This window comes from Mustela lutreola, chromosome 8 (assembly GCF_030435805.1).
Source record: "Mustela lutreola isolate mMusLut2 chromosome 8, mMusLut2.pri, whole genome shotgun sequence".
Classification (NCBI taxonomy): domain Eukaryota; kingdom Metazoa; phylum Chordata; class Mammalia; order Carnivora; family Mustelidae; genus Mustela; species Mustela lutreola.
In genome coordinates, this window is record NC_081297.1 from 17,709,543 (window position 1) to 17,724,183 (window position 14,641).

The window sequence follows — 14,641 nt, forward strand, 5'->3', positions numbered from 1 at the left end:
CGGGCTCTCTGTTCAGCAGGGGCCTGCTTCCTTCCCTTCCCCTCTCTCTGCCTGCCTCTCTGCTTGCTGTGATCTCTCTCTGTCAAATAAATAAATAAAATCTTTAAAAAAAAAAAAAAAAGAAGAAGTATATACAATCTAGTAATTCCACATCTGGGTATTTAGCCAAAAAAAATGAAAACACGAATTCAAAAGATATCCTTTTTTTTTTTTTAACCTTACACTTCTTTAAAGCAGGCCTCAAAATCACATAATAACCACAGGTAATACGAATCCACGTGAGCCAATATAAAGTAAAATGTGATAACGTACTGCTTCATAATTGTAAATGACAGAAGTAACCAAAAAACATGGTTACTTGAGGTAAGTTGAAATCCTTTTTGTAATCATCAGCTCCCAATCAGTCCATCAGGCTCTCTCAGTGACACACGGCACAGCCACACTTCTTATGTGGACTACTGACTTTTCTATATTTTTTCCTGCTGGTCTTTGTACTTTCTACAAAACCTATTAAAACTTTCCTCTCTAGGCTTATTATTTTCTGTTTCTCCTCCCTGTTCATTCCTCATCTGTTGTTGCTTCACATTCACATAGCTGTAAGTATTTCACTCCTCACTCGAGGCCCCTGGGGAGAAAAGATAATCTCCATTCATCCCTGCACTGCACGTTCTGGATACTCCCACCAACAGGATCACAGAGGTATTGAACTTCAGCGCTATTAGGGACTACTGTGAGCACGGAAGATGACAGAGATGGAGAGACTCGGAAAAAAATTGTATGGCCAGATGGATAATAAAACTGAATTACTCAACTGCACTGGGACTACACCAGGAGTCTCCATCCAGCGGGTCATGCCAAAAGATCCATGGTTAGGAACTGCATATATACTCTTAAAAATTTATCTCTCTACCCATAGATTTGGCTTCTGAAGATTTCTTCAGGATTTTAACTTCTCTTAGCCAATGCCAAGGATCCAAGCTATTTTCTTTTCCCAACTTTTTTGTTCCATTTGCGCTGCAGCTCGGGAAAGAATGTGGGCCACAGCCCGAGGCAGCTGGGCCTCCAAGAGTCTTGGTGGGGGTGGTGCAGCTGCAGACCCCTGGATCGGAAGCGTCAACCCTGGCGGCTACACAGCCTGTGATTTGCCTGAGTATTTGTATAATGAGGATGAAATTCAGTTTGTATTTAATTATTGTTTTGATAATCCCGTGGTTCTAAATCACTTGCCAATGGTATTTTAAAATTCCTTTTCCTTTGATTCTATTCCCCTTAATGCAGCAATTAAATACCACCTATTATGGCTCACAAATGCAAAGAATCAGCAATTCTCACACAAAAAATTGTAGGAAATGGTACAATGGACCCAACAACTCCTTCCCCCAGAGATTAAGGAAACATGAGAATGCAACAAAGAAGGAGCATTCAAAGAACGTCAGAATTCAAGGGCCCCAAAGAGAAGATGGAGAGCAGAATCACAAGGGGATGGATGCTATATCCTTGGGACACGGGGACATTAAGGATGAAAGGGAGAGAGAGGGAGGGGGATTATATGGAGGCAGCAGCCTTGACCTCTACCACTTCCTCCCCCTAGGCCTCAACTGTGCCCTATTAAAGGATCAGAATATCCAAAAAGAGTCATCAAAGATCGTAAGAGGAAAAGAGGGAGAGTCTGTCTGTTAGGCTATCTGGGAAAATACTGGGAAGGTCCCTGGGCAGAACAGGGACCTTTTAGGGAAGGTTCAATCTGAAGAAACTCTTCCCATGGGTCAATTTACATTTTAGGGAAGGTTCAATCTGAAGAAACTCTTCCCATGGGTCACATGTGCCAGGAGCGATCACCACATTTCTTTAAAATAGAGATGAATCAGTAATAGGATTCTTTTGTCTTTGTACTTCTTCTGGGAAACTAACTTCTCCTTCCTTTTCTCTCTCTCCTTTGATATGATTGTCTCCAGTATACACACATACACACACACACACATTTTGGCTACCTTGTGTCACCGATTCATTTGTTCAACAAACACTGAGTGCCTCTTATGTTTCAGGCACTGTACCATACCCTGAAGTTTCTGAAATGAATCCCACTCCTTCCCAGGCACTCCCAGCTCAGCAAAGGAGATACCCAGGAAGACTGGTCATTCAACAGTAGAGGGGACATCTGGGAGGCATTAACTCTGATGGGGGCAGGGAGGACGGAAGAGTGAGCCAATAGTTGGGGAGAGAATTCATAGACAAGGACACTTAAGCTGGGTCTTGCAGGTGAGCAGCAGTTTGCCAGGAAAACAAGGAGGGAACAGAATAATTAAGCTGCAAAGGTGGAGTTGAAAGTTTTATGATCTATAATTTCCTTTATGTTCTGAAACACAGATGTCTTAAAACTCAGGTTGGCATATCAGAAGATCTTTATTAGTTTTCATTGATCAGCTCTTGGTATTAGTTTAGAGGTTGGACATATGGTGCTTTCAATCATTAAAAAAGATGAATTTGCTTATTGTGGAGTAGACTGCCATTCTATTCGCCAACATTCTTCTAGAACCTGGAAGCGTGGACAACTCTTGCTTCGATCATGAGATTTCTGTTCTCAACTGTTTTGGAGAGTACATTACAGAGAGTTGGGTCAACTCAGCTGCATGCAAACTGCAAAGCTCCAAATTTAATTCCCAGCTTGCATCCTAAATTTTCTAAAACTATGATGTTACTTCAGCCAAGAAACAGATGGATAGCTATTCGACTTTTGGTTATGTTCCTAAGCAAATGTACAGATGAAGTAGGCATAATGGACAGAACATGTTACAACCCACAGCTCTCAAATTATTTACATTAATTGTTGAGTTTAGTGGTCATACTTCTTTGGGTACAATGATCTCTTATTCCTTGTACTGAGGATTTTATCTTTCCCTTCTGCAAGCCTTTTAAATGATGAAACATGGGCCCTCTGATTATAACCAGTGACACTGGTGTTAGCCAGTTTTTCCTCTATTACTGTTCCTCTATTATCTACTTCATTGGCACCACTGTTTATCAAATCTGTAATCTTTTTCAAATAGGCAAAAATACTTTCTACATAAGATTTGAGCTCCCTTAAAAAGTAAGAAGCATTAAACTGGTGAATAGGTTTGCAGAGCATTTATCACTAATGTTAAAGGTCTATGATCCCAAACCCATCAATAGGCAAACCTGGGTTAGGTACTCAACCTCTTTGTGACTTAGTTCCTTCTAAGAAAAGTGGAGATGACAGTACTTTATAGGGTTCTCATATGGTTTAATGCAATAATTTCTGTAGCATACATAGGTTAGCACAGGGCCTACCTACTGAAGGCACCCAGCAAATAACCCATTTATTTGGCTGATGATGAGGTTTTTTTAGTAGCCAACAACCTAAAGGCACTGAATAAAATCTAATACTTAGGATTTAATAAAAATGTCTCTCCTTTATGCTTACATTCATTAGTAACATGTCATAACTAATGCTTTTGATATAAGAGGAAGAAAAACCATTTCAAAATCCATATAATCAAACATAAACTACCTCAGGGAAAGAGAGAAAGTACAATATTGCATGAATAGTGGAAAATTATATCTATAACACGCTTCTTAATTCTGATTTAATGAAAATAAAGGTGAATGTCATATGTGGTTATTTTAATTAGAGCTTATATCAAGGTGGTTAAAAATAGTCAAATTTTGACAAACAATTCTTCAGCATTCAATTAACATTTGGATCAAATTATAATTTCCCCCCATGCAATTCAAAGTGATAAAATAAACCTATCTTTGAAGCAAACAAATATTTTGTTCAATGATTTCCACCCTTAATAAAAAAAAAAAAAAAAGGCTCACTTAAGCCCACAGCTAAAGAGTAAATAAAATGTAAATATCTTAGGAACCAAAACAAAAAACAAAAACCAAAGTCAAAGTTAATACTCTTTCAATTCATTAAATCGTTCCTGACACACAGCACAACACTTCCAACTGCTAATTAATGACATTCTGAGATTTCAGGAATTGATGAGAATGTTCACAGTGAAATTCAATCTGTTTCTTTATGAAAACTATCTTGTGCTTAACATACACCATAGGATAATTAAACATGGATAGCCAGCATCCAGCTGGCTCTAGCAAGGGTTCACAAACACCCACAAACTGCCTCTGTCTTCCCTCTAACTGAAGGCATGTGAACACAGAATCCTCTGTCAAAAGCAAAACAAGTAATAACACAACAGACCCACTTTTCGCCTGTAAAGAAAATTTTCGAGATAATTTATTTAAAGAGGAGACACAATAAAATGTATCTGCTGATGTTCCCTCCTCTGAACATTTTTCAGAACCTGTAACCTGAGTTTCCATTGCCCGTAATTAGTCACAAATACTTTCAAGACACATAATCTGACAGGAAGGCCCCTGGAGACGTCTCTGAATATAGTAAAGCAAACCAGGAGGTTAAAACTCCTTCTTCACATTTTTCTTCAACAAGATCTGCTAAACCAAGGAAATTATTTGATTTGCAAGACCATTAGCCACACTGACAAATTAATTTCATCAATCACGGTAAAATGGGATGAAATTGAGTATTTTTTTTTTCATACTGAAAGTAAATTCAAGGGCACTTAGGGAAGAGATGGAGAAATGGTGTCCTATTATCCAAAAGACATTTTAGCTCCTGTAAGGACCTCATGACTCATAATGTGGGGAAGTGGGAACGAGAAGACATGGTTTCCGCTTACATTTCAAAATGTCTCAGCACACACAACTCTCATTGGTTTAAATTATTAAAATCTGTGAATGAACAAACCTCCCCCACAATACATCCGTTCCTGGGAATGGGACGCCGCACACAGCACACAGCGCTCCAGTGGCTGGCTCGTTATAGGGAAGAAAGACAAGGTGCATGCTTGCTGATGAAGCATTAAACCTCGAGCATTTCCCAGCTCAGAAAGCACTTGAACGTATTAACGTTAATATAAAACAAGACCAAGTTAATTCTGCCACCAGGATGCTGCTACTGGAACCCTCCTGCATTTACGCCACCATTAGTCTGTCACAGCTTCTCATTCCCGCTCTTAAATTAGTCATTCATTTATTCAGCAAGTATACTCTGGGTTAGATTTTGAAAGATTGTTCAGGTGATGCCAGAAGTTTAGACTTTTACTAAGGGCAATGCAGAGGTAGTGAAGGGTCTTAAGTAGGAGAATGACATGATCAGATTTTTAGTTTAGAAAGATGACAGCTGGGAGGTCTGGGGTTAAGCATCTGCCTTTGGCTCAGGTCATGACCCCAACATCTTGGAATGGAGCCCCACGTCAGGCTCTCTGCTCAGCCTGCGTCTCCTTCTCCCTCTGTTGCCTGCTCTACTTGTGCTCTCTCTCTTTCAGTCAAATAAATAAATAAAATCTTTTAAAATTTTTTTTAAAAATAAAAAAAAGAAAGATGACAGTTTGGATATTATATGGGATGCACTTAGGAGTAGATACCTGGAAAGCAGCTTAAGAGGACTGCACTATCGCAGGCAATAAATGCTGATGGCCAGAAGGCTATGGGAGCAAAATTCAAGAGAATGAAATAGCATCAAGACATACAAGGAAGGTTACCGAAGAAAAAGAAGGAACAAAACAAATTTGGAGAGATGGTTGGGCAATGATGTGTTCAATTTATAACGAGTTGCATTTAAGGTCAAATGCACGGTTAGTGCAGAACAGTGAGATACCTATCTGGACCTCACAAGCGGGTGGGAGGGGGATCTATATTTGGAAGACGTCTCCAATGCAAATGATTATTCAAGGGGTGGCAGAGATAGTGCAGGTAGAAATTTTAGGATTAATGGGGAAAAGCTCAGAAGACTAAACACTAAGAAAGCACCCACATTTTAGAAATGGGCAAAGAGGGAATAGAACAGAAAAGGAGAAGAAAAAAAGAAACTGTAGGAGTACGCAGAGAGAAAGCCAAGATCAAAGACTTCAAGAAAGCAGCAGTCATGGTCAAAACTGGCAAGAGCTGCCAAGTTGTCAACCGAAATAGAAAAGTGCAAGGGATTTAATAAAAAGAAGGATGATAGATGAGTTGGGAATCTTGGTTGTACAAATGCTCAACTGGACTGGATTAGGTTGCACTTGGAGATGAGGGATTGGAGACAAGTATAAAGAACATTTTCATGGACTGTCAATGTCCACTTCTAGAAATTTCCACCCACGAGAACAAAATTGTCAGTTGCGGCATAATCACTGAAATTACTCCAGACCTGGTGCAGCAGTGAGGCAGGACCCAGAGAGCAAACGCTTGATGACATGAGGGACAGACGTGAGGGCAGCTGTTGACAGCGATGGGAAAACAAAGGGGTCTCAACCCCTATTCCTGGCTCTCAGAACATCACTGTGAACAAATGAGCAAATTCTACATTCATTCTTTCATTCATTCATTCATTCATTCAAGAAGTTTTTCTTCAGTAGCTGCTACTTTGGGGGCTGTGCTAGATGCCAGGAAGATTCTGGATAAATGAATCCACATGTGCTTCCTGCTCTCCCAAAACCTATAGTAGGGAGCCTGCTGGACATGTGGAAGCCTTGAGATGGAGGAAAATGTCAGTTAAGACCCAAAAGTAGGGGCACCTGGGTGGCTCAGTCTATTGGGTGGCTGCCTTTGGCTCGGGTCATGATCCCAGGGGAGCCATGCACAGGCTGCCTGCTCAGCGGGGAGTGAGCTTCTCCCACTGCCTACCACTTCTCCTGCTTGTGCTCGCTAGCTCTCTCTTTCAAAACAAACAAACAAACAAAACAAAACTTAAAAAAAAAAAAAAAAAAGACCCAAAGGTAATTGGTTCCACTGAAGAGGAGAGCAAAAGAAGGGACTTTTGTTCACGAGGAAACTGGTTCTCCATAAGGCTTAGTGCACAGGTTTTGGAGGGAGGCAGTGGTGGAGGCTGGTCAGAAGGAGGAAGTCCAGAGCAGGCTGGACTGCCCAGAAGAGGCAATGCATGCTGTAGGGACTTCCATTTGTAGCGCAACTAAAAACATCGGATGTGCAGCCTGGAGAAACTGGCTAATAGGACTTGGGGTTTCCAGTAGAATTCATCCCAAATGGGCAGGTCCTGATTAATGGGGCTTCCTGGAGAATTAAAATATGCAACACGATGGTAGCTTCCGGCACTTGGTTCTCATAACAAAACCAGCCTAGACTTGGTTAGACTGGGGGCCCAGGGAATCTGAGCATAGGACAGTGGAGGCATGGGGAATTTTTTTCCCTAAAGCCCATTACTGAAATAGCCCTGGTGCTCAGGAGGAAGGTGGACCTTTTGCAAAGGAGCCAGATGGTTCCAGATTGTGGTTCTAAAGGAATCCACTTCTGACCCTGGTATCTTCTGAACCTTTGTATCTCCTTGATGCGCATCTTCATCATTTTCCTCACGTTAAGTGACTCTCCCCTTCGGGTCCAGTTTTGATTCTTTCTTAACAAGGAATTTGCATCCATCATTATCTCCACTACCATGGTCTCCGTAGTTGGCCCATCCTGACATGTTCTGGCCTCACCCAAGATGTCGATCTGCAGTTGTGTTGGTAAGATATTTGCCTGAAGACCACAGTCCTTACCCACCATGCTGCTCCCCTCATAAAACCGCTGAGGACCACCCCTGTCGCCCAGGGTCAGGCGACCAGAAAATAAAAGACGCATCACTATCCTGATCCAAATTCTGAAAGAAACAAAATGCCAGTGCTTCCCGCAACACCTTCATGGCCTTCCTCAAGACAAAACTCTAGCTACTGCCATCCCCTCAGCCAACCCCCTTGTTTCTTGTTAGTTTCGTCTGTAGAGAGACAAGAGGTCTTTTTCTCGCCAAATATTTGGATCGGATCACATTCCTATGAGCTGAGTGCTACACACTATAAAGTGCCCTTCAAAAGAGATATTCTTATGAGTCAGAATGGTCCTCTGGGCCCTAGAATCCTAGCTTCTTCCTAAGTGGCTTCCTCTGGTGGCTTCAAGGCCTTCTGCCCGCTTTCCTTCTGTGCTGATTACCTTTCCCTTTCCTCCACTCCAACCAAACAAATATTCTTTGGCACAATGTTTCATCCTTCCAAAGCCATCTTCAGATTCCTTCCCCACTGCAGCTGGCAGACAACGGTCCCCTACCTAGTCCATCCCCCAGTTCCTCTGTTCACCCACAGAAGTTCTCACTCAAATTCTGATCCATACAGATAATGTAGCCACACCAGGTAGAAAAGGTGAACACACACTTTGGCCCCAAACACCCATCTGGGATGTAGGTGAATGGAGCAGGGAACAGGGTTTGTGACTGTTGAGTGCAGTCCTCAGAATAATATCAGTGTTGGCAAGGGGTGCAAAATAATGGGAAAATCGGAACCACAAGAGAAATACAAGCATGCGTCAGGCTTCTCTTCATTCACTTGTAGACAAAATCAGAAGCAGATGTTTTTATTCACTGCCCTTCACACTGGCACTCACTGCCTGACGAACTTCCTCTTGCCAGCACGCTCTCCCTGGGCTTAACCATCCACACACTGGCTGCAACTTACCACTCATTTCACTGTGGGTTCTACGAGAGCTTCCTCATTTGCCCATCTTATGTTCCAAGGCTTCCCACGATCTGTGGGCCAGGTACAGTTATAAGCAGCCGTCACTTACCAGCTCTGCTGGTTTGTGTTTCAAAGCACTACAATATACACACCTAAAATCACTGAAACTCCACGTTGTTCACTGGGGTCTCTCAATGGGTGCAGAGCTGCTCAATGCGACCTGCCAAACCATGATGCATGAAATCTAGTCCCAGTGTCTGCATGGTAATCAGCAACATGAAAAAAGTCACAATCAATTTCCATAGATGCCTAATTTACATCAGGGAAGGTGCCCAGGGTCAAGCCCGACATATAGAGCAGCTCCATGGGATCGTATTATGTTAGCACATTGTGGGCAGGATGGAAGGAACCATCAGGCTCTATGTTCCTAAATAACTGAAATCAAGTGTTTATTCTACTATTCATTCATTTATATAACACTTCTTAAGCATTTAGTATGTGCCAGGGAATACTATTCGTACTGGGGACACAGCAACTTGGAAAAAATAATAAAGAATCCCTGCTGTTGGCAAAAAGACGATAGATGGATACTGAGTTCTAACAGAGTGCCCTCATTCTATATCAGTTGTTAGAGGTTGTGATGGTTAATGGTGCCCAGATATTTTGTCGAACATTATTCTGAATGTTTCTGTGAGGGTGTTTTTTGGATATTGGTATTTTTTAAATTTTATTTTTAAAGATTTTATGTATTTACTTGAAAGAGAGAGAGAGCAAGGAAGAAGGGTGGAGGGGTGGTAGAGGGACCAGAAGATTCCTTGCTAAGCACAGGGCCCAACTCAGGGCTTGGTCCCACGACCCTGAGATCATGACCCCAGCCAAAATCAAGAGTCAGATGCTCAACAAAATGTACCACCAAAGCACCCAAATATTAATAATGAAAACAGCAAACATTGAGTAAAGCAGATTACCCTCCATAACACAGGTGAGCCTCGTCCAATCAGTTGAAGAGCTTAAAGAAACAAAGACTGACCTCCCCCAAACAAGATGGAACTTCAACAGATGACAGCCTTCAAATAAGAACTGCAGTATGAGCTCTGTCCTGAGTCTTCTGTCTGACCCGTAGATTTTGGATTTGCCAGTCTCATCAATCACATGAACCAATTCCTTAAAATTGCCCTCTCTATATATACACACAAACACACATACACACACACATATTGATTCTCTGTCTTTGGAGAACCCTGACTAATACAGGGGTATTCTGATCTCAATGGGAAAGTCTCCAGTCTTAGCATACCCATACTCATATTCATGTCCATGACGGTGTCTCCCACATACTTCCCACACTGATACTGGAGGAACTGGTTATCCCTGCCCCTCCCCTGACAGCCTTCATGATACACCTGGGTAGGACCCCCACTTGGGTTAACAGCTATCAAGGAAAGCCTAGTCTTTGGAAGTTGGACCCTAGGCACCTACACCTGGTACCTCCTTAACCTCACTCATTCCAGTGTGTTCTCAGGGAAATCACCCAGTTCTGCTGGCTCCAAAGGTCACCTACAAACCTCCCTGGGACTGAAAATCAATCCTTAGTTCTGAGCCACACCAGTTTGCATCCTCTGCTGAGTTCATGCAAATGTCAAAGCAGCAGGAGAGTGCCACAGTAGGAAGAGGCAATCAATCCTGCCCCAGAGACAGCAGGCCACCTAGCAGCTCACGTACTTGCTAACCAGAAACCGTGCACAAAGGTCTGATCCTGTCTTTAAAAGTCCTTCATTCCAAAGTATTCATTCGCTCATTGGGATTGGCCTGGATCTCAGCGCCTTTGGGCCCTTCCATACCGTCTCGGCTTTGCTCCTGCTTCCCCTCTGCGTGGGGTGCTTTCTTCCATTTTTCTATCAGAAAACTACCCATTCTTCCAGCCTTCTCTCAAATGTTACATGTTTTCTGAAGTCTTTCCTGACCCCTGCCAGCAAAAGTTAATTACTCCCTTAACTGTGTTCCCAGAGACATTTAAATTTCTTCTGAAGATTAGAAAGGACACATCAAAAACAGGGTCATATTAACCAAATATTCAGACATCAGCCCAATGAAAGCTGTTCGAGAAAACTGATCTAACTATGAGAAGGTTCAGGTTTTACTGGTTCTATTCTCTCAGTACCAGTCTTTAAAAATGCAATTTGTAGGAGCACCTGGGTGGTTCAGTTGTTAAGCATCTGCCTTCGGCGCAGGGTGTGATCCCAATGTCCTGGGATCAAGCCCTGCATGGGGCTCCCTGCTCGGCGGGAAGCCTGCTTCTCCCTCTCCCAATCCCCCTGCTTGTGTTCCCTCTCTTGCTGTGTCTCTCTCTGTAAAATAAACAAAATCTTAAAAAAATTAAAAAAAAAAATAAAAATGCAATTTGTAAACAGGCTGACAGCACTGGACAGCTCAGTAGCGGCTACTTTCCAGAGATTAGTTGGCTCATAAACCAGATATAAGCCTCAAATATGAGAACTCCAAAATATAAAAACATGTAGTGCAGCGCTCATGAGGTAAGTCCTGGTCATTTCTCTCCACGTAGCTGGGTGTGCACTCTACAACTGTTCATATCATAATCACTCTTGTTACCTCTATTCCTTAGATCCTTCCTCCCTAAGAGGGAATGGAATTGTGCTGTCTTCAAAATAGTTCAAGTGGCTATTAATTTATTCCACTGAAATGTCCTAATAAGATGCCCCCCAAACTTTCCAAACCATCACATGTCAAATCCATTTAAATGCCCCGGACTGACTTTAGCACATATCATGTGGTGATTTGCAAAAGAAACAATAAATCTGAGCTACTCGTGGAAATAGATGTTGGACGGGATTGCCAACAGACCGTGCTAAGAACTACCATAAACACGCCCTGATTTTTGCAAAGTTCATCTGTAGCCTGGAGCCCGCAGAGTGGTGTGTGGTGGCGGGGGAGGGGGGCAGCAGCTTCAGTTTGGTACCGAACTTAACATTCACGTTTCCTGGGCAGGTTACATTCAAACATTAATTACACAGAAGTAATAAAATAATCTCACTCTTACTGAAACTCCCAGCATCCTGTGTTTTTCCCCACCACAGCATGAGGGGTGCCATTGTGGCTTTTATACCAGATAAGTCAACTCATCACTTATAATACTGCTCCAGAGGCGGGACTGGGTTCCGGCAGCTTCTGGACGTCCTGTCCAACCTAGTGGTTGGCACAGAGCAGGGACTGCCCCTTCTGTGCTTGGTCGAGAACCAGTCTCTGGCTGGGGTGTCTTCCATGTCTCTCAAAACTTGGCCTTGATGTTGTATGATGATAAAGGCAAGTCCAATGACTCATGTCCCACCAATTATACCTGGCACTCAGCAGTATTTTTTACAAACCCCCTTCTCCTGAAACACTCATGCACCTGGTCCCCAGGGCGCCACACAGCCCTAGTGTCCAGCTTTGTGGCAGTCCTTCTCAAGTCTAGAAGCCTCTTCTTTCAGGAGCTCAGGCTTCCAACTTCCCCAAGCTCACACCCCAGCACCTCACATCCCATCGGACTGTCTTATATCCACCTGCAGGCCGCTGACTTCTTCAAGTATCTCCTTTTCCAGCCTCTCCCGAGAGCTCCAGACAAATCCACACAGCAGACACAAAGGGCACTCGAATACAACTCTTCTACAGCCTCTCTGGAAATATGCCCCTCGGACTTCCCGGTATCCATAAGGAGGCACAATGACTCCCTCAGGCAATACGAGACTGTCCCCTGCTCAAACACCAGGGCTACTTCAGCAGCAAATCCCATCAGCTTTATCTCCCACTTTCTGCGACTTTCTGTCACCACGGCCTCTCCCCTAGACCACAGTGTCAGCCCCTAACATTAGTGATGGTTTTTTTTTTCTAGTAATAAATTTTATTAGTGGTATGATAGTCTCCATACAGATCATAAAACATACCCATAGTTTAAACCATAAATTTATCTGTCTCCCATTTAAGTACCTAAAAGTAGATAGTTCAAAGCTATAGTGTTGGGACCCTGGATCTATCAATCACATCACTCTATTGTAGAAGTTTATATTTGCAAAATCATTTCATGTTCCAAGATATCCAGTCATCATAAGTCATGATATCTCTAATTCAGTGAAGAAGGAGAAAGAGAAGGAGAATGAGAAGATGAAGACAAAGATGAAAGATGAAGAAGATGAAGAAGAAGAAGAAGAAACAGCAGTAGAAGCACCAGAGGAGGAGGAGGAGAAACAAGAGGAAGAAGGGTGAAGAGGAGGAAGAAGAAGGGTTTATGTTTCTTTTTTTTTTTTTAATTTTTTATTTTTTATAAACATGTATTTTTATCCCCAGGGGTACAGGTCTGTGAATCAGCACTCACCAAAGCACATACCCTCCCCAATGTCCATAATCCCACCCCCTTCTCCCAACCCCCCTCCCCCCAGCAACCCTCAATTTGTTTTGTAAGATTAAGAGTCCCTTATGGTTTGTCTCCCTCCCAATCCCATCTTGTTTCATTGATTCTTCTCCTACCCACTTAAGCCCCCATGTTGCATCACCACTTCCTCATATCAGGTAGACTATAGTTTCAGGGATCATTTCTATAGTCTGTTAGTGATGGTTTTAAAGTATAAATCGAATCCCATCACTTCCCTGTTCAAAGCCAGTCCAGGGCTGCCTGGGTGGTGCGGTGGGTTGAGTGCCGGGTCTAGAGTTGGGCTCAGGGTTGTGAGATCGAGCCCCACGTCAGGGCTCCATGCCCAGAGTGGAGTCCGCTTGGGACTCTCTCTCCCCCTTTCCCTATACCCCTCCCCCTTCAAATAAATAAATACATCTTAAAAAAAAAAAAGAAAAGTGCCAACCTAAGGCTCCTCATTACACTCAGAAGTGGTCTGGTTTCTTTTTTTCTGAGGAGGTTGGGAAAGGTGTGGATTAGAGGGGATTTTATTTTTGTTGTTGGCAATCTTAAATATATTTTCAGGGTGGGGGGAATACCAGAGATTTCTACTATGTAAGGCTCCCTTCCTCTGATTCTAAGTACTATACTGATATGAAGATCCAACCATACCCTGTTACGGCTTAAAACCCTTCCATGGCTCCTCACTGCTCTTGGACAAATACCAAAATCCTGCTGTGGCCTGTAGACCCTGTTCCAAGCCCCCTCCTCCTCAACCCCCAAGGCTGCAGTGAAGCAGAAAGAGGCCTAGATGGGAAGGAGCTTAGGCCAGCATTCTTGGCCCTGCCACTTCCTCCCAGCAGCCCTCCCTAATTTTGCCCACATGAAGGTCCTCTCTTCAGAACATCCCAGATTCTTACCTTCACACCCTGAGGCTGGACAGAACCAGGTCCCTTTACGCCTCTGACTGCCATTCTTCCCCTCCTTCACCATGGTCTCCCCCCACCACAGCCTTCTGGCAGCTGCCTCCACAATCTCATTCCCTCTCGGGGCCCTATTTCCTCTGCCTGGACCGCATCCCCTTAGATGATCACATGTTCACACGCTTACTTTGCTCTTACGATCTTCAAAGACCTCTCTCCAGAGTGGCCCCTCCTATCCATAACTGGGCCGAAGCATCCTGTCCCCTTCTCTGCTTTATTATTTAAATAAGTTGTTTAATATCTGTCTCCTCCACTAAAATGAAAACAGGGAGGAAAGGACTTCTACGAACTCATTCACCACGGACTCCCACTCGGGTCTTGGCTGGCAGTTCAAGCTGACCGGAGCTGGCTCTGCTCGCCCAACCTACGTGCCGCAGAAAAACCCACCCGGATGCGACTTAGTGACGGCATCTCTGAGATACAGAAAAAAGAGTTTAGTTGAGCATCTGAACGTGCTTCCTTCGTTCAATGAACCATTTGTAAGACCTTTATTTCCCACACCTGTGCCTGAGGATTGCCTGAAGGACTGAACGGGCATGAAATCAGAACTCTTCCAATTGCAAATGTACAGAAAGCCAATTCCAAATAACGTATTCCAGAAAGAAGGAAAAAAGGAAGAGAGGCAAGGAGGAAAGGAAAGGAAGGAGAGGAGAGGAAGAGCAGAGGAAGGAAGGAAGGAAACAAGCAAGTACGAAGCCATCCAACAGCTCAGAGGAGGATCTTTAAAGAATATTGTTAGGACACATTTT

The 14,641-nt window shown here is 43.3% G+C and overlaps 1 long non-coding RNA gene across 1 annotated transcript in view; it reads right to left on the reverse strand.

The window, feature by feature from the left end:
- Positions 1-14,641, reverse strand: part of LOC131838160 (uncharacterized) — a 349,742-nt gene that overhangs the window by 295,617 nt on the left and 39,484 nt on the right. The gene's annotated exons all lie outside the window — the stretch shown is intronic.